The 27,819-nt window shown below is 41.1% G+C and overlaps 1 pseudogene; it reads right to left on the bottom strand.

The window, feature by feature from the left end:
- Positions 1 to 461: 461 nt before the first annotated feature.
- LOC137007143 (NACHT, LRR and PYD domains-containing protein 3-like) lies at positions 462 to 22,057 on the bottom strand (annotated as a pseudogene).
- Between the last annotated feature and the right edge of the window lie 5,762 nt (positions 22,058 to 27,819).

Raw genomic sequence — 27,819 nt, 5'->3', positions numbered from 1 at the left:
TCAGGCACCCATTATGATTACATCAGAATGAATACACTACAGGTGATTAACGAATAATTTTTAAACCATCCACCAAATTATCACTTCTTCCTTACAGTATAGTGAGTTAGTAAAATTAGTAAAACACTTGACTGTTAGTAAAACACATTAAGGTGTGTTCTTGCCTAAAAAAAACAAAACAAAAAAAAAACAAAACAAAACAAAAAACAATATTTTACCTTATCCATATAATTTAATTTTATTTTGTAATTCATCTATATAATATTTTCTCTCTATCTTTTAATGTTTTAATCAAGTAATAATTAAGAGAAAGTAAACATTGCCAGTGTGAAATAAATGTTAAAAGCAGGAATAAGAAATTAGCCACAAACTGCATCTCTCATTAAAACTTACGTGAGTTAAAGAAAAAAAATCATTTGAGTGTATTTCGTTCTCTCAACTGCATGTTTGTCTCAGCTGTTTTAATCTTGCAGATATATTGAACTATTATAATAAACCCCAAATCCAGCATAGAGTGGTTCAGTGAATGTGGTTCTGTATGTGTGTAAGTGTGTAAGTGTGTGTGTGTCAGAGACGCTGTAGAAGGACAGAGTGCCGGCTGACCAGTCCAGATACACTCCTACTCTGTTAGAGAATGAAGTAGAGAATGAAGGGGCAGGTATAACTTCTCTCTTATTATTGTGTCTGACAATGAATCTGTTTTTAAAACAGTTGAGACTCCAAGAATTTTCATTGTATCCAAACAAACTCTCAGTATTCCATCCTTTCCTTCTGATTCCTTTATATGTCACTGATAGATCAGCTCTCTCACTCCATTCAACCTCCCAATAACAGCGTCCAGTCAGTCTCTCTTTACACAGAACCTGACACCATTCATCAAATCTCTCTGGATGATCAGAATACGACTGGTTCTCTGTCACAAGCGTCATCTTTCTGTTCCTCTCAGACAGGGTGAGACTACTGTTTGCTGTGTTTAAATCCAGTGTGAGATTACATGCATCTGAACACAAAAAGTGAGATTATGACATTTATAACACAACAAACAGCCACTGTCAGGGTTTGTGTGTGCGTGACTTACATTTCTGTGGTCCTGTTGTAATCCTGAACTGTCCTCCATGATCCACACTATAAAAACAAAAGATATCACACTCATTTTACATAATAATATGTAAACATAATGCCATATTAGAGAATATATATGGTTGTTCATGCTTATATTTTATATTATCTATTGTAATCAGCAGGGAGACACAGCAGGCTCTGTAAATGTACTCTTTGTCAGTGTCAGAAGATCAGCTAGTGTGTTGCATGTTTGCAGTAGTACATAATGTAGCAACAGTGTACGTCATTCTGTTTATAGTTATATGTGTGAGATGTATTATCACCCAAGAAACAAGTATAAATGAGAAGAAATGTTTGACCTTATGATACTGAATCAAGCAGATCAGCTCAGTGCAGCTGAACAGCAAGAAATATCTGCATTTAGAAGATGAATATCAGTTATTGATCCAAATTTAAAACACTTGCTCAAATGAAAGGATAAAGCGAATGATCGGTGTATATAAAGGTTAGTCTGTAGCTCAAGGCTTGAGGCTCTTATCTAATGATATAGGTTGTGAATCAGGAAGACAGATAGAGGATCTCAAAGGATGTTTATCTCCAGTTTAGAGATACAGTTCAGCATTTAGTAACCTTCAGGTCTATTGAAATATGTATGAATTTCATATATTGTGGTACTTTTTATTAGTGTAGCAAAGTTATGCCCAGGTGAACTAGTTGAAAACTGTGATCTCTGAGTCTGAATCTTTTTGCTTCATGTCTCTGACAAAAATTTGCTTTCTAGAGCAGCAACAAGCTTTGAACTGATGTTTTAGGATGAGAGACTTGAGTGAGTAACAAGCAGCTGTTGAGCTGTTGAGCTGAATCATCTTCAGTTACAGAGGTCAAAATTCATCCTTATTTTTCTGTGCAATATTTATGTGTATGTATATGTGCTATATGCAGGAATCTATGTACATATGAGTTTTCAGTGACTTGTTAGTGTTGATCATACTTGAGTTTATCCAGTCTGTAGTTTGGATCAGAGAGCAGGTTGACTAATGATTGTCCTGGATGATTGTAGCTCAGATCCAGCTCTCTCAGGTGTGAGGGGTTTGAACTCAGAGCTGAAGCCAGATAACAACAGCCTTCTTCTGTCACCATACAGCGAGATAATCTACAAACACACACACACACACACACACACACACACACACACACACACACACACACACATGATCTGTGGTATTATAACTGATCAGGTACACACCCTCAACATGCAAATACATTTACATAAATTTTGGTGACCTGGAAATGAAATTGCGCTATAAAAATTTGAGATCATCTTAAACTGATTTACACACAGCCTCATTCATGAAACACGAGCAGAAAGATTTTTTTGTGTGTGTGTGTGTGTGTGTGTAAACCGTTCGTAAAGCCGTTCTGACGTAAATTTTCGGATTCATGAAAGTGTTCGTATTTTTAAAATGCTGGCTGGTACGAAACAATTTACACCAGCTCCCTACCACGCATAAAATGGTGTGTGAAACATTGAACGCTTTGTATACTTTTAGGCAAACTGATGACACTGCATTTTGATAACACTATTGTAGCGGTTGGACCAATCAAACACACAATTATTTATTATATTTAATGAATAATTGAGCAAATCTTCTCTCCCAACAACAAAACTGAATGCAAAGTTATTTTTTGACAACCCCCAAAAGGGCAGAACAGGCTACTGGTAAGTATTGCAGCAAAGGAGCACCAGCGAGATAAGACTATTTACAACATAAAAAAATGTGGGGGGAAGGTAGTCTCACGTAGCCAGACCTTCAGACTGATGGCAGAAGGTCTGGGTTCTATCGCAGCTTTCATTGGCCAAGGTCTGCCAAGAGGACTGTTAACTGCCATGTAATGCAACCAATCACAGTTTGTTTTGTTTGCGTCATGTTTAGGGATGTGAAAATGTAAAGTATATGTCCCTACAATAACAGAACGAGCAGCTAATAAATTATTCATTCAGAAATGTTGGGCAAGTTTACCGCAACAATGGAGCCGCGAACGTCAAATACTTTTGAAAATTCAGTGTTTAGTTAATCCTGGAAAGGGCTCATTGTCACAGCTGTAAACACATCTTTTTCTTCTTCCACGAAGGGTTTGGCATCACAGCATTTGTTTCCAGGTGGACCATTAAAGAATGCAACACACATCTCCCAGACATCTTGTAGAATTCAATCAACCAGGGGTGCATTTCCCAAACAACGATGTAACTTGCTGCTGAACTACCATAGTACGATGCATCGTTGAACAAATCAACTAGCTAGTCACAACTGTTTCCCTAAACAGTATTGTCGCAAACTTGTCATTTAGCCACAATGGTGAATGACGTCATGCAGGTGGTAGAGAAATAACTGTAAATGAATCCGTTTGAGATCAAATTAATGCTAGAATTTCTGCTATAAATTACAGACATGGCATTAGAGGACTAATTCTCATTTTCCTCAGTAATTTTGCTTTATTTCCAGATTAAATCAAATGCATGTTTTGACGTACTAGAGCACGTATACACACTCGCACTCTTCAGAAACGGTGATTTAAATCTCTTGACAAACTTAATGTCAGCTTGATTATTTTGCTCATGATAAGGATTTATTAAGTCCACATGTCATAAAAACAGGAAACTACACTTCTAACCACAGCTCGAGAGCTGTCTGTGGCGACCAGGGCGGGCGAGAGCCGTGAGGGAACGGCGCAAGGCCGGTAGCGCGAGTGTTATTGAGCTTCACCTGGGAGGCGCACTGGCCTTGAGTCCCTCACGGAGGAGCTCCGGGAGCATAAAAGGAGGAGCGACTACAGTGAAGGACGAGAGAGGACCAGGCCTGGACTTTATTTTATGTTTTATTATGTTTGTGTGGCCGGCAGATGTCCGCGAGGGTCTGCCGGCATTAGTTTCGTTTTTGTTCTTTGTTTATTTTATATTAAAGTTTGGTTCAACGTTCGCCGGTTCCCGTCTCCTTCTTCCCACATCTACTAATTTCGTTACATTGGTGCCGAAACCCGGGAGGAAGGAGGGACATGCTGTCGGAGAGCCCTCGCTGCTGAGGGGGATTGCGGTGCTGCGGAGTTCGGGCAGCGCGGAAGTGAAGACCGCGAGAGGCTGCCTGAGGCGGTGGTACTGGAGCCTAGTGAAAGGTGGAACGGAGACCCGGATGCCGTGCTCCTGGGGGGTACTCCAGAGACTGCGCTCTACTCCCCCCCGGGGCCTGTTTTTCATTTCACTAGTGTTTGTAAAAAGCTGAGCCCTTGGCTGAACCCTTGGTTGCTCTTTTGCGTTTGTGTGTGTGCTGATCTGTTAGTGTTTGTGTGCTCATGTGTGTTTGAGTGTGTTTTAAGTGCAATTACAAAGCAATTACTTAGTTTGGTCTAACTCTGATACATGAAATGTGGAGTTATCTGCTTTTGCAAAAAACAAACTTAAAAAAAAAAAAAATATATATATATATATATATATATATATATATATATATATATATATATATAAAAAAAAACATACTTTCAATGACCTTTTAATTTTGTAAGTTACCTGTTTTTGGAGTAATTATTACTTAATCAAAACAACCCAACTGCAGTTTGATTGAAATAACTTGGAATGCACAGTAAAGAAAAAATGAAAAGTTATCTTTTTTTGCAAATTAACTCTTCATATATATATATATATATATATATATATATATATATATATATACCCAACTGCAGTTTGATTGATATAACTTGGAATGCACAGTAAAGAAAAAAATGATTTGTGAAAAAACTGAGTTATCTTTTTTTGCAAATTAACTCTTCATATATATATGAAGAGTTAATTCCCTTCCCCGAGAAATACGATGGATCACCAGCGAGATGCAAGGGGTTTCCTGTTACAATGCTCGCTCTAGATCCCACTGACGCGAGTCGCATCGCCTTCGTTTGTTCATTGCTTACAGGGAAAGCATTGGAGTGGGCAACCACAGTATGGAATAATGGACAAACCGCGTTTACCTCATTGGATGAGTTCCTGCAGCGATTCAGTGAGATCTTTGAGCAAGCTGAGGGGGGCAAAGAGGCTGGTGAGTTGCTGCTGGCGCTCCGCCAAGGGAAACAGACTGTGGCGGACTACGCTCTCACATTTTGCACGCTCGCCGCTCAAACTTCCTGGGTTGAGGACACACTCAAGCTGTTGTTCCGCAAGGGGTTAAACACCGAGCTCCAGTCCGAGCTAGCGTGTCGCGATGAGGATCGCTCGCTGAACAGCTTCATTGATCTAGCGATCCGCATCGACAATTTGATCAGATCACGCCACCCAACTAGGAATTCTCCGCCCATGCCTGTGCTTCCGCCGGTAACCCCAGAAACTGAGCCCATGCAGATCGGCTCCACTCGTCTGTCCCAGGAGGACAGAAATATACATACTTTTATTCAGTTAGTGGCTGTGCTGTTTTTGTTTTAAACGCATATTACTCAGACTCATTAGAGGGTGCAACAGAAGCATGTTGGGTGCAACAGAAGCATGTTGAAGGCTTGATATGAAAGCTTAAAGTCTCTGGTTTTGTATGCAAAAGATTTTTTGTGCTACCTATATGGATTTAGTTATTATTGGCTTTTAAAGAGAGACACGCAAATGGGAGTTTTATTTTATAAGGTGCGCTAGTCTGACAGGAGGATGGCTGGACCGATCACGTGCCTGTCAGTCGAAACGGGGCTTCCCATTGTTAAAACTCATTTTTTTCATTGTTTTTCCACATTATTGGCCCATATCTTAAAATAGAACGTTGCAACTTCCGACTCATTTCGCCAGATCGGGTCACAAATGCATCCTTGGTTATCAGCCACCTCTATTCCCCTGGTCTGGAGAACCCACTGATCTTCCAGCCATGGATCACTGGCTGCGAAGAAGCGAGGAGGTGTGGAACAGTGCCCATGTTTACCTTCAGAGGGCGGTAAGGCGTCAGAAGGAAAAGGCTGATCGCAGACGCTGGGCCTCTCCAGAATACAGCCCGGGTGACCCCCGTCTCTTATCGACTTGCATTACCCCCAGAAAACCGTAACTCACCCACTCTGCTTAAGCTCGCAGATTGTCCGAGAGGAGAGGAGAACCTAGAGGGGGCCGGTGACCAGAGACCTCCTCCCATCATCGTGGAAGGCGCGGAGGCCTATCAAGTTCACAAACTATTGGACTCCCGACGCCGGGGCAGACTCCTGCAATATCTGGTCGACTGGGAGGGGTTTGGCCCAGAGGAACGGTCCTGGGTATATGCTGACGACATTCTTTACCCAGGTCTCATCAACGAGTTCCATAGGACCCATCCGGAGTGTCCGGCCCCTCGTCCTCGTGGAAGACCCCGGCGTCGTCCGCCTCCTTGCTTCAGGAGCAGCTCGCAGGGAGGGGGCTCTGTCACAAACTCGGCCTCTGTGGCTTCCTCCGATCGCCACCTGAGGGCGCCCTCACCTGAGTATTAACTGTTCCTGGACTACATTTCCCACACCCCGTATCTGGACTGATTGCACTCTCACCTGATGCCCATTTCCCGGACTATAAAAGACCTTCATGCCACACCATGCTTTGCAAAGTCTTGTTTGCCACGGCTGCATTACTGAGCGTTTTTCCCTTGTGTTTGATATTCTGTGTTTGATCTTGGACTGCCTACTCCCCTGTTTACTGCCTGCCGCCTGCCTACTGATATCTCTGCCTGTTACCGTTTACCCTGTCTTGTCTGCCGCCCGCCCTGATTGGTTGCCTGGTTACCGACTCTGAGTTTGCCCTGCCTCTGACACTGTCTTTGCTGGTATCTGACACCTCCCTGTACTACTACGACTTTCTTATTAAAAGCTGCAAATGGATCTCTCTGAGTCTGAGTCTCATTACAGTCTTTTTAGTTTGTATAGATTTTCATTTTAGTATTAACATTTATTTCAAACAATAATTTTTTAATGGTTTTAATTGACTATAATATCCCTGATGCTAGTAAAATCTTTATACTGAATATGTAATAAGAACAGTAATAATGTTCTTAGTCCTTCCTCCCTTAAGCTACAACAGTTTACTTTGAATCAAATGAAAATAAATATAAATATATGGAAATAAATATATAAATATATTAAATTTGATTTGTGTAACCAAATAACAAACAGGGGCAATTCATATACAAACTGCTTGACTTTGATTACTTTGAAATACAGCGGGACACTTATTTTGAAATGTCTGTGCTTTACTTTTGCTGCTCATAAGGATTAAAGGATTAAGCTCAGATAAGGATAAAAAAATTATGTTGCTGCAACCGTTTACAATACAATATAATATAAATAATATAAAGTAAACTTTGTAATAATTGATCAGCATTAGTTCATAAGCAATCGGTTGACAAATGTGCGCTAATCGTTGAATGCGAGCTGCTCTGAAGAACGTGCAACAGCGCCATCTGTTGACTTTAAAACATGCAGTGCTCACATTTATGAAATTAATAATAATCACATTAGGGAGTATCGTGATTTGTTTTTCCATCCACAAAATATAAGACGACTTAAAATGATCGTTTATTCTCTTGTTATACTGTTTAAGGCACTGAAGACTTTTAATGACCTTAAATTTATCTGATGAGCATGAGCGGAGTGGAATAATGAAAGTGATCAGTATGATTGATATTCAAATGGTAAGCACGCGCTGCATTGTGTTTGTATCTGCAGTCTGTAGAGGCAGTTGTCTCCTTCATGAAGGAGCAGAACGGTGTGTTCAAATGCAGCTATTTTGCACCGATGCAGGCAACGCGAGGCAACAACACAGTCGGCTTTCATCAGCTCTGGTTCTTTGGCGTCTGTTTGGCGTCTGTTTGGATTCATGTGAAATTTTTCCCTACCTGTTCATATTTCCGCGCTCTAACTCAGTGAAACATTCACACACAGAATCTCATTTAATTACATCAACACAGCAAATGATGTGATAGGCTACTGGTCACGGAACATGCAAATAACATACAAATTTTACAGTCATAATGTGTGAATTTGTATGGTCGCCAGTGGCCAGTGGTGACCTCAGCAAAAATATCACTCGCAAATTAATATATTTAGTTGCAAATGCGAATGTTTTAGGCGCAGTCTGGAGCCTTGATAAGTATCCTTTAAAAAACACTGTGGTCTGCTGATACATTGTAAAGACCCAAGAGATTGGGAGCAGAGCAGAGGGCATCTTTAGGTTCATAACCAAGCAAATCTTTGTCTGTTTTTCTTACTTCAGTATGTTGAGTTGACATTGTGGACTCTTTATTCCAAGAGAGAGCAGCTTAACTCCTGAATCCCACAGGTCATTGTGACTCAGGTCCAATTCTCTCAGTGAGGAGTTTGATGATTGTAGACACGAAGACAAACTTTCACAGCACTGACCAGTGAGATTACAGCTTGTCAATCTAAACAGATCAGAGTACAATTACTGTACAAGAAAATGACAAATCTTTGTATTTATACTTTGTGTACAGGAGTTTTGCAACATTACTATCAGCCACAGCTTGTCTGTAAGGGCAGATGGGGCCCCAACAAAATATTCATCTAAGACATAGGCCTCTATATAATAAATTGTAAATGTGTTTAACATTCTGCAACAAATATTTTTTGGGGTTTCTAGACTATTTTAAGTCATAAAGTGATCAGGTTTTATTACAATTTAGCGCATGGCTTCGGAAGGCATGAATTATATTACTAAGATGGGCAGCGGATACCCGAGCCCACCCCAGCTCTACAGCACCCCACTATTTTCCAATATAAATCTGTGGTGAAAAATGGAACTGCAGCACACTCTGATTCAGAGTCATTGGGACAGATTTCAGACTGCCATGCTTATTTTCACGTTACCTTACATAAACCTAGCTTCAGACCAAGATGATATCAATCTGATTCAGCTATGTTTAAATCAGTTTGCATCGGGTAAGTAACTAGTTGGCATGTCTGTTCTTCCTATGTGGAGTAGCGTATCAAAGTAATGAAAGTAAAAAACCTATTAGTTTAAACATGTTCATGTGAATATATAGTTCTGTTGTGTTTGTTACATGTTTGAGAATAGACATAACTTTCTTCTCCTCTCTGGAATTGTTCCTCAACTTGAAATATTTTAAAACAACATTCAGAGGCAATAAAAACTAAATTAACTCCCTCGGGTCAGCGGTCACGCCAGCGATACCACCGCGTTTTTTTTTTTCTTACCAGTGTGAAAGAGACTCAAAATATTCCGTCAATGTTGCACATACAATTAAGAGCTATACACCATTTTAAGGCAATTCTAAGATAGCTTTCTATGCATGTTTCATGTGTTGTCAAACAAAAATTAGAGCACCACCCTCAGGCTAAATAATGCAACTCTGCCAAAAGTGTTCTGTGTTCAACAATTACAATATAAAGCTTACAAAATGTTTATCATACAGACCCAGAATATGTCCTACCTAAATTTACACTCAGTAGACGTTACTGTCTACTACATGGGTGCCCAATAGGTCGATCGCGATCTACCAGTCGATTGCAAAGACAATGCTGGTAGATCACACACAATTTTAATAAATGCTTTTGTTACATTTTTAAATAAAAATAAATATAACAATGTCATTCTCCTTTTAGTTTCTGTCTGACTTGCATTTGACTAATACATTTTGACCAGGCAAGATTTTTGTTTATTCAGTTGCCATGACATCTAGACTGCTTTGCGTGAATTGCGCCTTCCAAGAGCTTCGGAGCAAAGAAAATACACTAACAAAAAGCGACACTTAATAGAACGTTCCATTGCAACACCGGCACCCAGCAGCAGCCCTGCATTTCCGCCATTTTGGGGTGAAAGTGAGTCGGCAGTCCACTAGTTCTATGGCAGTATCAGCTGCTATGTTAAAACAAAAACATTAAAGCTGAAATCCAACCTGAATGATGAAAACACAGAATAAAATACTATCACTAGTGATCATCAAATCCTTTTTATAGTTTATTTTACACACTTTAAGTGTTTAAGTCTTCCACTTTTTTTCACAAAACCCAGTCAGTTTGGGTTAAAATTCTTTAAAAGGCTTATAAACACTGAATTATTACCAACATATGAAATTAAATTAAGGACATGCATCAGAAAAATTGGGAATGTTGGACAATGAATATATGTATAACAGCTTGATATTGCAGTGTTGTCTAATGTCCATTGAAGCAAAAGTGTCCAAAAATGGAAATTATGGAATAACGAACACAGCAATGCATCATGTATTTCAAGATCATTTTGTTTGTAGAGTGATCCATTAAAATGTACAATATAGACTATTTCAATTCAGACCTAGTGATATATTATTACTATTACTCCACTAGGTCTAAAATGTATTGTTTGCTGCAAACATGATGATCTTAAATTTATTAATTATTAATTTACTATCAATAAATGTGTAAAGTTGCATAAAATGGAAATACTCAATAAAGTAGGCTAACTATGTTACCTCAGGTGGTTGAATGGTTGGATTCCACAACTGGTAAAATAAAATTATATAAGACAATACAACATTTACTGTGGGAGCCATACAATTTACTGGTGACTTAATTTAAAAAACTGTTCTATTGCGCTTCTGATTTGTGAAATTTGCTGATTTTGGGTACGTAATATGCAAAGGATTCTATGGTCCATTTAGTATTTTCAGCCCATAATGGCGGCCGTGCTACCGGAGCGCCATCTAGTGGCTGTTACCCCAAAAATATCAAAGTGTCGCCTCTTGGGTTCTAAGCTCTTTGTTCGGAGTTCGGAGAACAGAGCACGAAGTTAGCTTCCTCCAATTACACACGAAACGGCCATCTCTGAAGTGAGTGTGCACGTATTGAGCAGATGATTTTCATGGATACATCCATGATCTTTTTCATGTTCAGCATTTTCGCCCATAGAGCTTGTTGGTGTGTATAATACAATAATAATTAAGGAAGTCGGGAAAAGCATCCTACTCCTTGTGAATCCGTTTGAACGGCTGACCATCGCAGGTACTCCATCAGCTGTGATTGACACCAGTTAAGACATTGGCAGCTGCGTTTTGTCGACAAATCTTATGCAAACTGTTTGATTCTATTCAGTCATAAGTTAAATGCCCTGGCTATTGTAATCTGTTGTGCTGTATGTTTTTGAGTTTAGTGTTAAAATTGAATATCAACAACGAACATTTTTCTCCTGAATTCCATGTAAAGATACAGTACATGCAATAGTAGCAACAAGCATTTGAAATGTATTTGTATTTTTTTGGTTGGTAGATCTCATTGAGTTGATCATTTTAAAAGTAGATCATCACGCAAAAAAGTGTGGGCACCCCTGGTCTACTACATTAATGTATTTTTTATAGAATGCTTGATAAAAGTTGTAGAAACTTCAATATTTTTTTCATAATTGTGAACCAAAGCATGATCATACAGTGTAAATGTATATTTTACTGTCTGTACTATATTTTTACTGTATTATATTCCACTTAAAGAACTGTTCAACATGAAAAAGTAACCGCAAACCTCAGAATGTTGAGTTGACAGTGTGAACTCTTCAGTCCATCAAACAGAAGCTTCACACCTGAATCTTGCAGGTCATTGTGACTCAGGTCGAGCTCTCTCAGTGAGGAATTTGAAGATTTTAGACATGAAGACAAACTTTCACAGCACTGATCAGTGAGATTACAGTCAGCAAGTCTATAACACAGGATGAAATATGGTTCAATAAAAGCGGGTTACAATATTTCTATCATGATCACAACTTAATTATCTTGTCATATTGATATAGCAATACTTGTTTGCCTTATAAGTGCAACATAGCATAGAAATATGCAAGCAAAAACAATGCTTGTCTGCAAAACATTGCTTGCATATAGACAGCTGGCCAACTCACACTCAACCCTGCAGGTCCATGCTGGTGAACCAGCTTCACCAGCTCTGTTTTGCTTGAGAACAGCATGAATATGCTGGTCCACCAGCTAGACCAGCACTATACCTGCATAAACCAGTCTGGACCAGCACTAGACCAGCCTGGACCAGCATGGAATCCATGCTGGTTTATGCTGGATTTTTCAGCAGGGTTTGCTGAAATCACATGACAAACACCCTATGATTTATATTGCAAATTCTGATTCTACACAATAGTGCAGTAAATTGTATAAATTAAATAACAGATCAGCACATATAATAATTAAATTTAGTCATTGTTCTTGAACATTTATGCAATGCATTACTAGCCCTGATCATTCATCTTCCCAGTTTAACAAAGGCTCTGTCTTTTGCTGACATCACACTATTCAAGTTTTCTGGATTACAGACATTGATTTTAATTGTTATTATTTTTTTATTTTTTTTAAATGTTTGGACGTTGTTGCTGTTTTTTTCTGCCTGATTACATGATTACTAAATAACATTATTGGATAAGCATTTGAAGAGTTAATTTGCAAAAACCGATAAACGCCATTTTTAAAAAAAAATGAACTAAGTGCTGTGCATTATTCTCCATATATAGCACGTTCTGTACCCTAAATCCATTTTGTCAGAATAGCCGGTTTTGCCCACTTTCAGGCATCGCAAGTTCACGTTTTACAGCAGAAGCCGACAAGCGCCCTTGTTTGTGTACAGACAGAAACCGATAAGTCCGTTTTAGCGAATCAGCGCGCAGTATTCAGGTCAGGTGACAAGGCTTCTAGTCACTTCAAAAAGACGCGCTAGCTGAGGGAAGTTTTATCAAAGCTCACTAAAAGTGATCGAGGATTTATGATTTCGACTCCTTGTACACCATACACGACTTACATGCTGAAAAATTGGTTGTCCTTTTGCTTGTGTGTGTGTGTGTGTGTGTGTGTGTGTGTGTGCGCGCGCACGTGTGTGTGTGGATGAGTGCGTGTGTGTGTACTTGTGTGCCGATCTCTGTGTGTGTGTGTGTGTGTTTGAGAGAGAGAGAGAGAGCGAGCGAGAGAGCGTGCGTGTGTGTGTGTGTGTGTGTGTGTGTATGTGTGTGCCGATCTGTGTGTGTGTGTGTGCGCGCACGTGTGTGGGTGGGTGTGTGTGTACGTTTGTGTGCACATGTGTGTTTGAGAGTGTTTTAAATGCAATTACTTGGGTTTTGTTTAACTATGAAACATGAAATGTGGAGTTATCTGCTTTTGCCAAAAAACGACTGTTGGAGTTATCTGCTTTTGCTAAAAAACAAACTTTTAATATATATATAAAACATACTTTCAATGAATTTTTATTTTTTTAATTTACCTGTATTTTTTAGAGTTATCATTACTTAATCAAAACAGCCCAACTGCAGTTTGATTGTTATTACTTGGAATGCACCATAAAAAAAAACATGATTTGTGAGAATTCATAAAAATTGAGTTTTTGCAAATTTTGCAAATTTAACATAAAAGTTTGATGTACTATGAAACAAACTGAATTGCACAACTCAAACTTAATCAGTCCAAAAGGGTGCAAAATAAACTTGATCTAATGTTGTTGGTTTTGTGAAGGATGTCATTAATAAGGAAAAATATATTAACAAATGACTGCACACAGTCACATAAATGAATACTCACAGAGCTTTTCTGCAGTTCAGCACAGCTGGTATTAGTCTCTTTCTACCCTCATCTGATGTGTTGTATTTCTTCAGATCAAACTCATCCAGTACCTCTGATATCTGAAGCATGTAGGCTAATGTTGAGCAGTGAGATGGAGAGAGTTTGTGATTCTCTGATTTCACAAACTCCTGAATCTCTCTGTACAGAGTCTGATCCTTCATTTCCAGCAGAAAGAGTAACATACTGATGCATCTGTCAGCTGAGAGATCACCATTGATTCTGTCTTTAATGTGTTGTGTGACTATCTTGATGGTCTTTGAGCTGTTCACTGTGTGTGTCAGTAGATCCTGTAAGAGTCTCTGATTGGACTCCAATGAGATGCCCAGTAGGAACCGCATGAAAAGATTCAGGTGTCCATTTCTACTCTGTAAGGATTTATTAACTGCTGCTTTTAGTAGCTCTTGCAGAAGATTGTTTTCCAAGATGTTCCAGTTATATCCATCCAAGAACAAATTCAGTGATGTTGTTGTCTTGACTACATTCAAGTAAAATACAAAGAAAGCAGCTAGAAACTCTTGAAAGCTCAGATGTATGAAGCAGTAGATTTTCCTCTGATGAATCCCAGATTCCTCCTTAAACATCCCAGAATACACTGAGGCATCATTGACGTCTATGCCGCTTTCTCTCAGGTCCTCCTCATAGAATATCACATTGCCCTTCATCAGTTGATTGAAAGCTAGTTCAGCAAGTTTCACAATCACATCTCTGGAATTTAGGAGTTTCTCTGGATCTCTCTCATCATACTTCTGATTCCTCATGTTGATCTGTGTAAGCAGGAAGTGGATGTACATTTCAGTCAGAGTTTCTGCAGGGATTTCTGCACTGTCATCTTGTTTCAGGAGGTTTTGAAGCACAGTGACTGAGATCGAGCAGAAGACGGGTATGTGACACATGATGTGGAGACATTTTGATTTTCTAATGTGTGAGATGATTCTGCTGGCTTGATGCTCATCACTGATTTTCTTTCTGAAATATTCCTCCTTCTGTGGCTCATTGAATCCCTGGATTTCTGTCACACGGTTGATGTATTTTGAGGGTATCTGATTTTCTACTACTGGTCTGGAGGTGATCCAGATGAGAGCAGAGGGAAGCAGTTCTCCTTTGATGAGGTTTGATATCAACACACCTACGGATGCAGACTCATTCACATCACAAACTTGTCGGTCTGAAATTGAAAACAGTGCAATTCTGCTTTCATCTAGACCATCAAGGATTAACACAATTTTACAATCCTCATAAATCTTTGAGTCCAGATCTTGAAGTTGAGGATGAAAGTCCAGCAGAAGTCTGTGAAGACTGTAGTGGTGATCTTTAATCAAGTTCAGCTCTCGAAATGGAAGCACAAACATGAAATCTAAATCCTGATTGGCTTTTCCCTCTGTCCAGTCCAGAATGAATTTTTGCACAGTGACAGTTTTTCCAATTCCAGCGATGCCTTTAGTAAGAACAGTCTTAATTTTGTCTTTATCCTCAGATCCTGGTTCATGTAAGGGTTTAAATATGTCATTGCAGTAGATTGGAGTGTCTTGTGTTTTGGCTGTTTTCTCTATCTGTGAAACATGTTCTTTATTTACTACTTTACTCTCTCCCTCTATGATGTAGAGCTGTGTGTAGATACTGTTCAGGAGGGTTTGATTCTTGTCTAGTTTTATTTCTTCAGATAAGCTTTCATACTTGTTCTTCATGCTAGTTTTATGTTGATCTTTGACTCTATGCAGGACATCATCTACTGGTTGGTAAGATTCATGCTGCAGGTCTGCAGTCTCCTCCAACATTGTGAGTGTCCAAAGGGCTGCTTCTGTGTTGTGCCACCCCAAGAGGGTCCGGCAGTAGGAGACAAAGCGAGTCAGGTAGTACATCACAAAACTGATCTCGTCATCTCTATTCACTCTGAAGTAACAGTGATATGAACAGAAAAACATTTAAAAAAAATTAAAATAGAGAAAATCATTGAAATGTTCCAGCACACCAAACTCTAAACTCTAATGTGAAATGACACAATAATTGCACAGAAGTGTCAGTTCAGGCAGCATCATACTAGCTGACTAGAAACAACTCCATTTTGGTAGAGGATGTCACACATATGACTGTTTTTATGTACAATGACTGATAGATTTTATGTTGGTCTCAGCATTGAAAGAAAGTGGACAGAGGGTCATTTGTCCTCTGTTGCAGCTGTATTCTATGTTTTAACATATGGTTTTCTTTATGTACCAGAACCATTTAATATAAGGAACAAGGCTCCACTAGGATTGAATGGGAGACAGGGAATGGTCCCTGCCTTTTTGTATTACAAGTATAGGAGAAGGTCTTTGGGATATCAGGGAAATCCTGGATACCTGACCGGGAGATGACCATATTTAGACTTGTTTTTTCTATACATATCACATTCCTATCCCATGATTCTCTCTCTCATTGGTTAAACCTATACTACACCCCTTGTACTCTTTCTATATATTCTCTCTTCTGCTAAATAAACTGAGACCACCCACTGACGTCCAGAAGACGTCTTTTTGAGGTCTTGTCTCAGGTTGAAAAGACGTCCACTGAGGGGCCAGAATGAAAGTTTTTATGACGTCTTCTGGACATCCGATATAGACGAACACACAGAATCACCAAAGGAGAAAAATCATAATTTTTAAGCCACCATCGTGGAGATGAGTGTTTGCTTTAGTTGAGCTCTTGACCCTTGACTTATTAATATTAGAGTTTTAGAGTTTGTTTGGGCAGTTAACTGAGTCATAACAGCCAGATAAGTAAAGAGAAATGATCAGGTGTTGGTTATGGTCTCACAGAATCATTATTTGATCTGAATCACTGAACTCATCTAGAGCCCAATCTCTGAGTTAGATTTACATTATTGATTACAGCAGCACTGTGATTCTACAGAACAAGATCAGCTTTATCAATATGATTCGAATGATTTCATAAAAGGTGTGTTGACCAAAAAAAAAAAAATTCATTTTAGGCACACACAGAGATCAAGAATCAGCCTGTGAATATCAACAGTGGTGACCATCAGAAAGCATGTTGCAGTGCATTCTGGGAGCCACCAATCAAAATTCATCCATGGCTCCCATCATGCATTGCTGCATGAATAAATTATGAGCTTAATTGTCTTAGTAATTTCCTTTATTCTCATATTTTATTTTGTTCTGTTTATGTGACTTTTTAGTAGCTTGTTTTCTAATGTTCAGAGTTGATCTGTTGATCAGAATATGTTGCTTGTCACCGTCGTTGAGATTCACAGGCTGATTCTTGATGTCTGTGTGTGCCTAAGAGAAAAAAAAATTATCATGTGAAATCCTTTATATTATATTGATAAAGCTGATCTTGTGCTGTAGAATCACAGTGCTGCTGTAATCAATAATGTAAATCTAACTCAGAGATTGGGCTCTTCATGAGTTCAGTGATTCAGGTCAAATAATGGTTATGTGAGACCATAATCAACACCACCTGATCATTTCTCTTTACTTGTCTAGCTGTTATGAATCAGTTAACTGCCCAAACAAACTATAATATTAAAAAGGCAAGGGTCAAGAGCCCAACTGAAGCAAACACTCATCTCCACGATGGTGGCTTAAAAATTGTGATTTTTCTCCTTTGGTGATTCTGCATGTTCGTCTATATCGGATGTCCAGAAGACGTCAAAAAAAGACATCATAAAAACTTTCCTTCTGGCCCGTCAGTGGACGTCTTTTCAACCTGAGACAAGACCTCAAAAAGACGTCTTCTGGACATAATTTGCTCAGTGGGTATATTCTCCCTCAGCGCTGAGTAATTGTTAATTCAATTGCCAATTAAGAGGGCTGGAATGAGGCACGCCTTATGAGCCATAATCTAACAATGACACCTTTAGATCCTTGAATAACTTTCGATATTATGCAAAATTCAACTGAAAAAATGGCTAGTGGGAACTCTGCCAACTTTAAATTTTTTATAAAGCATGTCTGTAGTCAAAATCCTTATTTATTACTTTCCATCTCGTTTATACTGATTCAGTGTCAGGGTTCACTGCTCTTTCACTGAGAGCGGGGGAACAGGCAAAGATCTGTCACTTTTCACAGACACACTGGGTTGTGGTTGTCCTCCTCTTTTCTCTTCTCATAGAGACTCATGTTAGCGTCAGTGCTGTAGAAACCAAGGAACAGTAGAGGAGAACTGTAGACTTCCCACGATATCATAATCTTCACAACAGTGTGGTATCCACATTCAAACCGACTATACCAGTAATACTGCTGGGTGGACGCTAGGTGGTGCTATGGGGTAATGTTCCTTGCATAACAGCACACATCACTTCTCAAATCTGGGCTACGTTCCACTTAAATTATTTACCCTTGCTAAATTATTTACCCGTGCTAAGATGTACATCATTGCTTGGATGTGCCCACTACTGGCAGAACCTGTGTTTAAAAGGAATACCTTAGCTCTGGTTCCCGCCCAATGCAAACAAAGTCGCATCTGTTGTAGACACGGTGATATTAGATGGCACCACGAGATGAAGATGCATTTCTGAACCATCCGCTATCAACATAAACTATTGCCGACCACTGACTTAAGGGATCCTTAGGGACACCCAAAAATGAAAATTATCCTATGATTTACGCATCCTCAAGTCATCCTAGGTGTATATGACTATCTTCTACACAATCTGTGATATATTTTCAAATATCCTTAGTCCTCCAAGGTTTAGAATGGTTGTGAAGGGGTGCCACATTTTAAAACAAACAAACTAAAAAAATTATACATCCATCCATGATCAAAGTAATCCATATGGCTCCATAGGGTAAATAAAGGCCTTTTATAGCAAAGGAATGCTTTTTTAAAGAAAACTATGCATATTTAAAACTTTATAAATCAAAATAACTTCAATGTGCACCAAATGAGTAATCTGTGATGCAATGTATGACGCGGGATGTAGAAGTAGCAGAAGTTTAGACATATCTCATGGTTCAAACAAGTAGGGCTGTGGAACAAACTCAAGCTCCTCTTATATTGAAATCCTCTGACATTTCTCTTTAAAATTACTCATTTTAGACTTCTAATTCATGACTGGTGTTTTGTTTTGTTTTGTTTTTCTCTCTCCTCTCAGCCTCTGCATTCATCATTGTGTGTGGTCAAAGGTTGCTCTTCCGGCCAAATCAACTTGCACAGTATGTGTACGGTCGTCCTCCAGAAGCTAGTAATTTGAATTTATAAAGTTTTAAATATGCATATTTTTCTTACAAAAACACATCCCTTCACTCCAAAAGGCCTTTATTAACCCTCTGGAGCTATATGGATTACTTTGATTATGGATGGATGCATGTTTTTGTTTGTTTGTTTTAAAACATGGCCCTAAGGATATTTTTTAAATATATCACCAATTGTTTAGGTCTGAAAGAGGATAGTCATATACACCTAGGATGGCTTGAGGGTGAGTAAATCATGTGATCATTTTCATTTTTGGGTGAACTATCCCTTTAAACAATGAAACAAACAAAACTGATGGTAATACAATTAAATATTAAAAAACAGTTATCTTAATGTAACTAAAAGTACTACGTGATTAAATCTCAAAATAACTCATATATCATACACTAGAGTTGTGTTGGTGGGAGTAAATTAAGCAAGATCTTCTGTGACTTCACAATCGTGTTGAATTGTGGTCTATGGAGCTGCCTGAAGTGTACATATGAGTACATGTGAGATTTGCTTCCTGGGTCAAAATCAAGTGGGGTCAAGGGTCTTACTTCTTACTGGTATCACTGTATACGCTAGAAATCCTTAAGGAATAATTAAAAAAGAAACATCAAGAAATTGTTTGCTTTGACATCATGTGGTCAACATCCTCATTTATCATGTTGCATGTTGTTCATACTCACTCAGGGTCAGAGGTCAGTGCTCCATCACTGAGATCAGGAGGGTTCTTCATGGATCTGTCACTCTTCATAGACACACAGCGGGGTTCTGAAAATGCTGCTTTATGTGTGCAAACATCATCATCCTCCTCTCTTTTATTACAGAGCATCGTGTTACGTGCAGTTCTGTAGAAAATTAAGAAAGAGTAGTACTTATATTATAAGAGTATATAATAATATTTGGCTTACTAACATATTATGATAAAATAATTTTAATTTCTGGGTCTACTATTCCTCCAATGCATTACTTTCTGTAAAGCAGTTGATCTCTGTTCTTGTGTCTCTAGTTTCTGCTTATTCTAAATATTCATATATAATTTTCTCTTGTAATATTGTACAATCTGAATTTTGCTAAATTCATTTGACTTCTGTCAATAACTGGCTGTACCAATTAATATTATATCTCGATCTAGAAAGGAGCCCCTATAAGATTTTACTGACTTTTAACAAGACACTGCATCCCCTGGAGAGCGCTATTGAGAATGCCTCTGGCATGACCATTGTCTGAAGCATGAGTCTAGGGGAGAGATTCAATTTGTTGAATAAAGTCGTTATTTTGTTTTTGTTTTTGCACACACAAAGTATTCTTGTTGTGTCATAACATTAAGGTTGAACCACTGTAGTCACGTTAACTGTTTTAACATTTTTTGCTACTTTTTGAATGTGGTAACTTTGTTGCTTTCTTTTGAGGATAGAAAAAATTCACTTGGATTTCATCAAAAATATCTTCATTTGTCTTCTGAAGATGATTTTTGGGTGAACTAACCCTTATTAACTGAAAAACAGTTATGGATTGACCAGAAGATGCACATATTCTGCTACCTATGATGTGCTCATTTACAGTGGGTACAGAAAGTATTCAGACCCCCTTAAATTTTTCACTCTTTGTTATATTGCAGCCATTTGCTAAAATCATTTAAGTTATTTTTTTTCCCTCATTAATGTACACACAGCACCCCATATTGTGTTATGGTTGGCTGCAGGAAGGAGCACAGACGAGGAGTATAAATCCAAATATTAGTTTAAATGGCGTAATCCCCAGGTTAACAGGCATAGAGAAGCAACACAACTTACTACAATGGTGAACGGACAATGTTGTTTTGACCATAATAATGTACCAAATCTAAGATGTATAAACATTACAGTAGTATAGATTAATACTATATATACATTTATAGGTAAAATCGAACTCCTATAACCTCCATACCCATTCTGTGACGTCAAAGAACTTCCCTGTGGAAAGGATCATGGATTTCGAAGGGTACAACTGATGGACACTTCGGGCACCTTTCATTCCGAAGGGCTCTTTGAAGTGGCCAGTTTTGAGCACTTCGATTTGGAACGACAATATATCCCATTTGGAACGCACCGCGAGTGAACAGGGGCAAACTAAATAGCAAACATAACAAGGATGATTAACGAGACACAGGTGATACAGATTAAATAATGATTAAGGCGGGAAACAGAACATGTGATCACAGAAAGAAAACAAAGTCCATAAACTGAAACTGAAACTAAACAGACTGTGACATTACGCCCCCCTCCGAAAAGGCGTGTCCTCACGTCGTGAAAGGAGAAATGGAGGCGGCTTAAGAGGAGGATGAGGATGTGGCCAGGAGCAGGAACCGGAGGCAGGCAGAAGACTGGAGGATGACGACCAAGAAGGGATTGGAGGAGGTAGGAGTGGCCAGGTGAAAATGACCCAGAGCACAGCCAAGGCGATGATCAAAGGTGACGTCAACGGTGGTAGGAGCCTTGATGATGGATTCGTGGAGATAACCAACGGTGACGGAGCCTTGTACAGCCTGCAAGTCTGCAGCGGAGGCTTGGCGACGTCCGACCCAGGGGGAGCCGACGTACCGAGGGAGCCCGGCGAGTCTGAATGCTCGATGGTCGGAGCCGGAGTCGAGGGGAGGGGAGGAGGAATGTAGGTGCAGGAGCCAGGCCGACAGGTCGAGGTAGGACAGAGTACGGACTCCTGACGCCCAGAAGGAGTGACCTCCCAGCAGGACCATGATGAGGCCTCGCCACTGAGAGGAGGATGAGGTGAGTCAATGGGAATGATGGGAGGTGACGATGGCTGGGTGACAGGCTTGGTGATGCTCTGGAAATGAGTGGCACAGGAACCCAAAGATGAAGTGTCCTTAATGGTAGTTATTTGAGGTGGTGGGAGAGGGAGGTTGGGTGGGGATGATAGAACTGTCGAAGAATCAGAATCATTAGAAATGCGGGGATACAAAGTATTTTTCTCACCACTCTCTATATAACTGTCCAATAAGTCCAACTGTTGCTCGCTCTCAGTGGCGGAGGTTTTTGGCGGGGCTCGCATCCATCCCCTCGAACTCCACTAGGACTCCACTTGGATGGTGACATCGGCTCACACCCCTGGTCAGATTCCTGGCGGTGCTTCAGCTCTGGGGCGATGTTGAGCTCCACCTCTTTGTCCTCGGGTGTAGGCTCTAGCGTTGCGGCAGGCAGAAGCTTCCAGTCTGCGGGGGGAACAGGCATCGTCAATCGCGGTGGTGACGGGCTGGGCTCTGGGTCTGGCCGAGTTCTGAATCAGGACCGCACATTTTCCAGACACCAAAATAGACCAGAATTCCCTCCAATTAAGTCCAGTGGTGTCTGGAAGATAGGTGGCATGGTAGAGGTTGGCCCTGATCCAGAACAGGTCCTTGATGGTTTCATCCTCCAAAGAGATCTGTCTAGCCAAAACGCAAAAGTTCAGGGCAAAATGATAAAAATAATGGCTTTCCTGGGCCACAGTGATGAACTATCTACAAAGATAGTTGTAGAAACTCAACCATCACTGCAGCCCTCCACCAGTCGGGGCGTTATGGCAGAGGGGCCCGACGGAAGCCTCTCCTCAGTGCAAGACACATGAAAGCCCGCATGGAGTTTGCCAAGATGGTGAGAAATAAGATTCTCTGGTCTGATAAGACCAAGATAGAACTTTTTTACCTTAATTCTAAGCGGTATGTGTCGAGAAAACCAGGCAGTGCTCATCACCTGTCCAATACAGTCCCAACAGTGAAGCATGGTGGTGGCAGCATCATGCTGTGGGGCTGTTTTTCAGCTGCAGGGACAGGACGACTGGTTGCAATCGAGGATGAATGCGGCCAAGTACAGGGATATCCTGGACAAAAACCTTCTCCAGAGTGCTCAGGACCTCAGACTGGGCCGAAGGTTTACCTTCCAACAAGACAATGACCCTAAGCACACAGCTAAAATAATGAAGGAGTGGCTTCACAACAATTCCGCGACTGTTCTTGAATGGCCCAGCTAGAGTCCTGACTTAAACCCAATTGAGCATCTCTGGAGAGACCTAAAAATGGCTGTCCACCAACGTTTACCATCCAACCTGATAGAAATGGAGAGGATTTGCAAGAAGGAATGGCAGAGGATCCCCAAATCCAAGTGTGAAAAACTTGTTGCATCTTTCCCAAAAAGACTCATGGCTGTATTAGATCAAAAGGGTGCTTCTACTAAATACTGAGCAAAGGGTCTGAATACTTGGGACCATGTGATATTTCAGTTTTTCTTTTTTAATAAATCTGCAAAAATGTCAAATTCTATGTTTTTCTATCAATATGGGGTGCTGTGTGTACATGAGGAAAAAAATAAACTTAAATGATGTGGTGACCAGGGCGGGCGAGAGCCGTGAGGGAACGGCGCGAGGCCGGTGGCGCGAGTGTTAATGAGCTTCACCTGGGAGGCGCACCGGCCTTGAGTCCCTCACGGAGGAGCTCCGGGAGCATAAAAGGAGGAGCGACTACCGTGAAGGACGAGAGAGGACCAGGCCTGGACTTTATTTTATGTTTTATTATGTTTGTGTGGCCGGCGTTACTTTCGTTTTGTTCTTTGTTTATTTTGAATTAAAGTTACGTTCAATGTTCGCCGGTTCCCGCCTCCTTCCCATATTTACGAACTGTTACAAATGATTTTAGCAAATGGCTGCAATATAACAAAGAGTGAAAAATGTAAGGGTGTCACGGTTGCACACAAGAACAAGATGGTAGATCGAAGTGCAGCATAAGTATTTATTGGGGAGTCCAGAAACGTAAATCCAAGGCAGGCAAGAGGTCAAAATCCAGATAATCAGTCCACAAAACAACAAGCCAGAGATACAAAACAGTGCACGTAACAAATACAACAAACCACAACTGAGGACAGAAACAACTGGGATTAAATAGACAGACACTAATGAACAAACACAAAACAGCTGGGTGCAAAGACAATGAGATAATGAGTCCAGGAGTGAGTATGGGTATTGTAGTCCAAGGGGAGAAAACAAGAGTCCAAGATGGAGTGCCCTCTAGTGGCTGACTAGGGCACTCTCACTAGTGATCATGACATTACCCCTCCTCAAAGGAGCGGCTACCAGACGCTCCACCAGACAACAAAAATGAAAAACACAAAAACTCAGGAGGGAGGTGGACAGGAGGAGGATCAGGGGGAGGGATGGTGGGCCAGGACCAGAGCCCTCAACCGAAGGCCAGGGGGGAGCCGGTGGAACAGACCACAGGGGCTCTAAGAGGGTCGGGGTCCTGGCTGAATGCCAGGGCGGCACTGGAGGAACTGACCAGGCGGGTTCCCTGGGGTCTGGAGTCCTGGCTGGTTGCCAGGGTGGCGCTGGAGGAACTGACCAGGCGGGTTCCAGCGGTTCCAACGGCCGGGGCAGTGGCAGCAGGGCAGGAAGCCTGGACGACGGCGGCAGGACAAAAGGCTTGGTTGACGGCGGCAGGACTGAAGATCTGGGCGGTGGCGGCAGGGCAGAAGGCTTGGACGGCGGCGGCAGGGCAGACCAAGGGTGCTCCGTGACCGTATCAGGGAGAGCGGGCAGCTCGGTGACGGCCTCCGTGGCCGTATCAGGGAGAGCGGGCAGCTCGGTGACGGCCTCCGTGGCCGTATCAGGGAGAGCGGGCAGCTCGGTGACGGCCTCCGTGGCCGTATCAGGGAGAGCGGACAGCTCGATGAAGGCAGCGGGCTCGGGCTGCTCCGGGACGGCAGCGGGCTCGGGCTGCTCCGGGACGGCAGCGGGCTCGGGCTGCTCCGGGACGGCAGCGGGCTCGGGCTGCTCCGGGACGGCAGCGGGCTCGGGCTGCTCCGGGACGGCAGGGCAAGGCGCTTTGAGAACCCACGATCAACCACTAGAGTGGTCTCCAGGCCTTGTAGGATGGAGGAAGCCCTTTTCCTCCTCCTCCACTTATGAGGGTGAGGCGGTGGCTTACCCAAAATGGCCTCACTGGCTGGAGCGGACTTACTGACTGGAGCAGGCTCTGGATTGGACTCACTGACTGGAGCGGACTCACTGACTGAAGCGGGCTCTGGAGTGGACTCACTGACTGGAGCGGGCTCTGGAGAGGACTCACTAACTGGAGCGGGCTCTGGAGTGGACTCACTGACTGGAACGGGCTCTGGAGTGGACTCACTGACTGGAACGGGCTCTGGAGTGGACTCACTGACTGGAACGGGCTCTGGAGTGGACTCACTGGCTGGAGTGGCCTCCGGGCCTTGGAGTCTGAAGGAAACCTTCTTCCTTCTCCTCCCCTTACCGGGGTGAAGCTGAGGCTCAGTGCCCACCTCCCCTGTGACTACAGAGACAGATTCATGGTCTGGAGCATGCACACTGCCTGGTTGACTTGGTGAGGCCCATTCTAGCCGATGGCGGAGATATACGGCGAATCTCCAAAAATCCAAGTCCTGTAGCCCTTCCATCTCACACGGAGGTAGAGGATCATCCAGGCAACAATTAAAAATCTCCTTCAGCGCCACATCGTTGTACCTTAACCCCACCGCCATCGTCCAAAAGACCTTGGCGAAGCATCCTACCTCCCAGCCGTCCTGACGTTGGGTCGTCAAAGCCCGAACTCAAGCCATCCGCTCCCTCGTGGTGGCTGGCAGAGGAATCCGGAAGCTCATGCTGCTGGATCTGTTTATGGTGGTTTGTTCTGCCACGGTTGCACACAAGAACAAGATGGTAGATCCAAGTGCAGCATAAGTATTTATTGGAGAGTCCAGGAACGTAAATCCAAGGCAGGCAAGAGGTCAAAATCCATATAATCAGTCCACAAAACAACAAGCCAGAGATACAAAACAGTGCACGTAACAAATACAACAAACCACAACTGAGGACAGAAACAACTGAGATTAAATAGACAGACACTAATGAACAAACACAAAACAGCTGGGTGCAAAGACAATGAGATAATGAGTCCAGGAGTGAGTATGGGTATTGTAGTCCAAGATGGAGTGCCCTCTAGTGGCTGACTATGGCACTCTCACTAGTGATCATGACATTACCCCTCCTCAAAGGAGCGGCTACCAGACGCTCCACCAGACAACAAAAATGAAAAACACAAAAACTCAGGAGGGAGGTGGACAGGAGGAGGATCAGGGGGAGGGATGGTGGGCCAGGACCAGAGCCCTCAACCGAAGGCCAGGGGGGAGCCGGTGGAACAGACCACGGGGGCTCTAAGAGGGTCGGGGTCCTGGCTGAATGCCAGGGCGGCACTGGAGGAACTGACCAGGCGGGTTCCCTGGGGTCTGGAGTCCTGGCTGGTTGCCAGGGTGGCGCTGGAGGAACTGACCAGGCGGGTTCCAGCGGTTCCAACGGCCGGGGCAGTGGCAGCAGGGCAGGAAGCCTGGACGACGGCGGCAGGACAAAAGGCTTGGTTGACGGCGGCAGGACTGAAGATCTGGGATTAAATAGACAGACACTAATGAACAAACACAAAACAGCTGGGTGCAAAGACAATGAGATAATGAGTCCAGGAGTGAGTATGGGTATTGTAGTCCAAGGGGAGAAAACAAGAGTCCAAGATGGAGTGCCCTCTAGTGGCTGACTAGGGCACTCTCACTAGTGATCATGACAAAGGGGGTCTGAATACTTTCCGTACCCACTGTAATTTAAATGAAATCACTTATCACACTTTTTATTATTATATATAGTCCTGGAATATGAAAACAATTTAACATGTTTTACAGGATAGTTAAGCTTCTTTAAGTAATTTTTCTGTGTGACTCCAAAAGGCAGATTATTATCAATTTTCTCCTTTGATGTAGTGCATGTGCTTCCTTTTACAAACTGAAACATTTTCACTTGTGTTATAAACTTGATTGAACTGGTTTCTATTTTCTCAAGAAAGAGGGGAGCAGAAAAAAACATGGTTAGTCATTTATGAACAATGCACAGTTAAATAAGTTTTCTTCCTTTTTGCATGTCACGCACACAAAGACAAACATCATAGTTCAGGATCACACAAACATTCAGACTATATCTCACAATCTAACACTATTTCTCATTATTGCACCTATCTCACCAGTGTTGTGCATATGTGCGACCATATATCATAAATATTTATATAAGTAGCACAGATAAGTCACAAATAAGTATGAAGTTACAATTTCCTTTTTAAGGAATTTCCATAGTTTAGTGGTAGTTAGAAAATTAAGATTTAGGAACAACACTACACACTAAAAAGAGATCTTTGTACAAACATTAGATCTCGAGACTGTGAAGTTCTTAATTTCGAGAAAAAGAAAAAAAATCAGTCTGCTGAAATAGTTTTACTTATGTCATAAACTGGCTGAATTAGTTTTGTTTTCTTAAGAAATAGGTGAGCCAAATTCATGAAAATCATCTTAAGATAAAGATAAAGTTCTTAAGATACATTCCAAGAACATAAGAATGTTCCTAAGTGCACTTCTTGAAAAATTCTTAATAAGTTCTCAAATATTTTCTTAAAATGTTGTCTTCTTTTTTCCTTAGGGAAACACTGACAGGCTTTGGTGTTATCTCATGAAGACTGTGACAAAATCGGTATTTTATAAGAAATAAATGGCTAGTATAAGTGATTGTAAAAAAAGTTTAAATTGTTGTAGGTAACGCTTTATGATACAGCTGGCAATGTGTCAAACACTAGTGACTGGTTTAGCTTGGTGTAAAACAAAACCAATAGTAATAAATCAATACCATAGGGTACAAATAACCAGCCTCAAAAGATTACTGAAAACATTTTTTTAAAGAACACTGCATGAAATTCTGCTTTTACAAATGTGTTGCTCAAACTAATTTGTATATCAACAAATTGCAAACTGGCACAATGGAATGATAATGTAACATGGAGTTGCTTTCATGTTTCATATTTAGTTCAATGCAAGTAATGTTAACATGCTAAGCTAAATGTATCAATATATTTAATTATATTTATATTTAATTAATAATTATTATTGAACAAGATTAATAAATGATATAATATTGTTAGGTC

Source organism: Chanodichthys erythropterus, chromosome 18 (genome assembly GCF_024489055.1).
Source record: "Chanodichthys erythropterus isolate Z2021 chromosome 18, ASM2448905v1, whole genome shotgun sequence".
Classification (NCBI taxonomy): domain Eukaryota; kingdom Metazoa; phylum Chordata; class Actinopteri; order Cypriniformes; family Xenocyprididae; genus Chanodichthys; species Chanodichthys erythropterus.
Note: the sequence above shows the minus strand (reverse complement) of the source record. Positions and strands in the feature narration are given on the sequence as shown.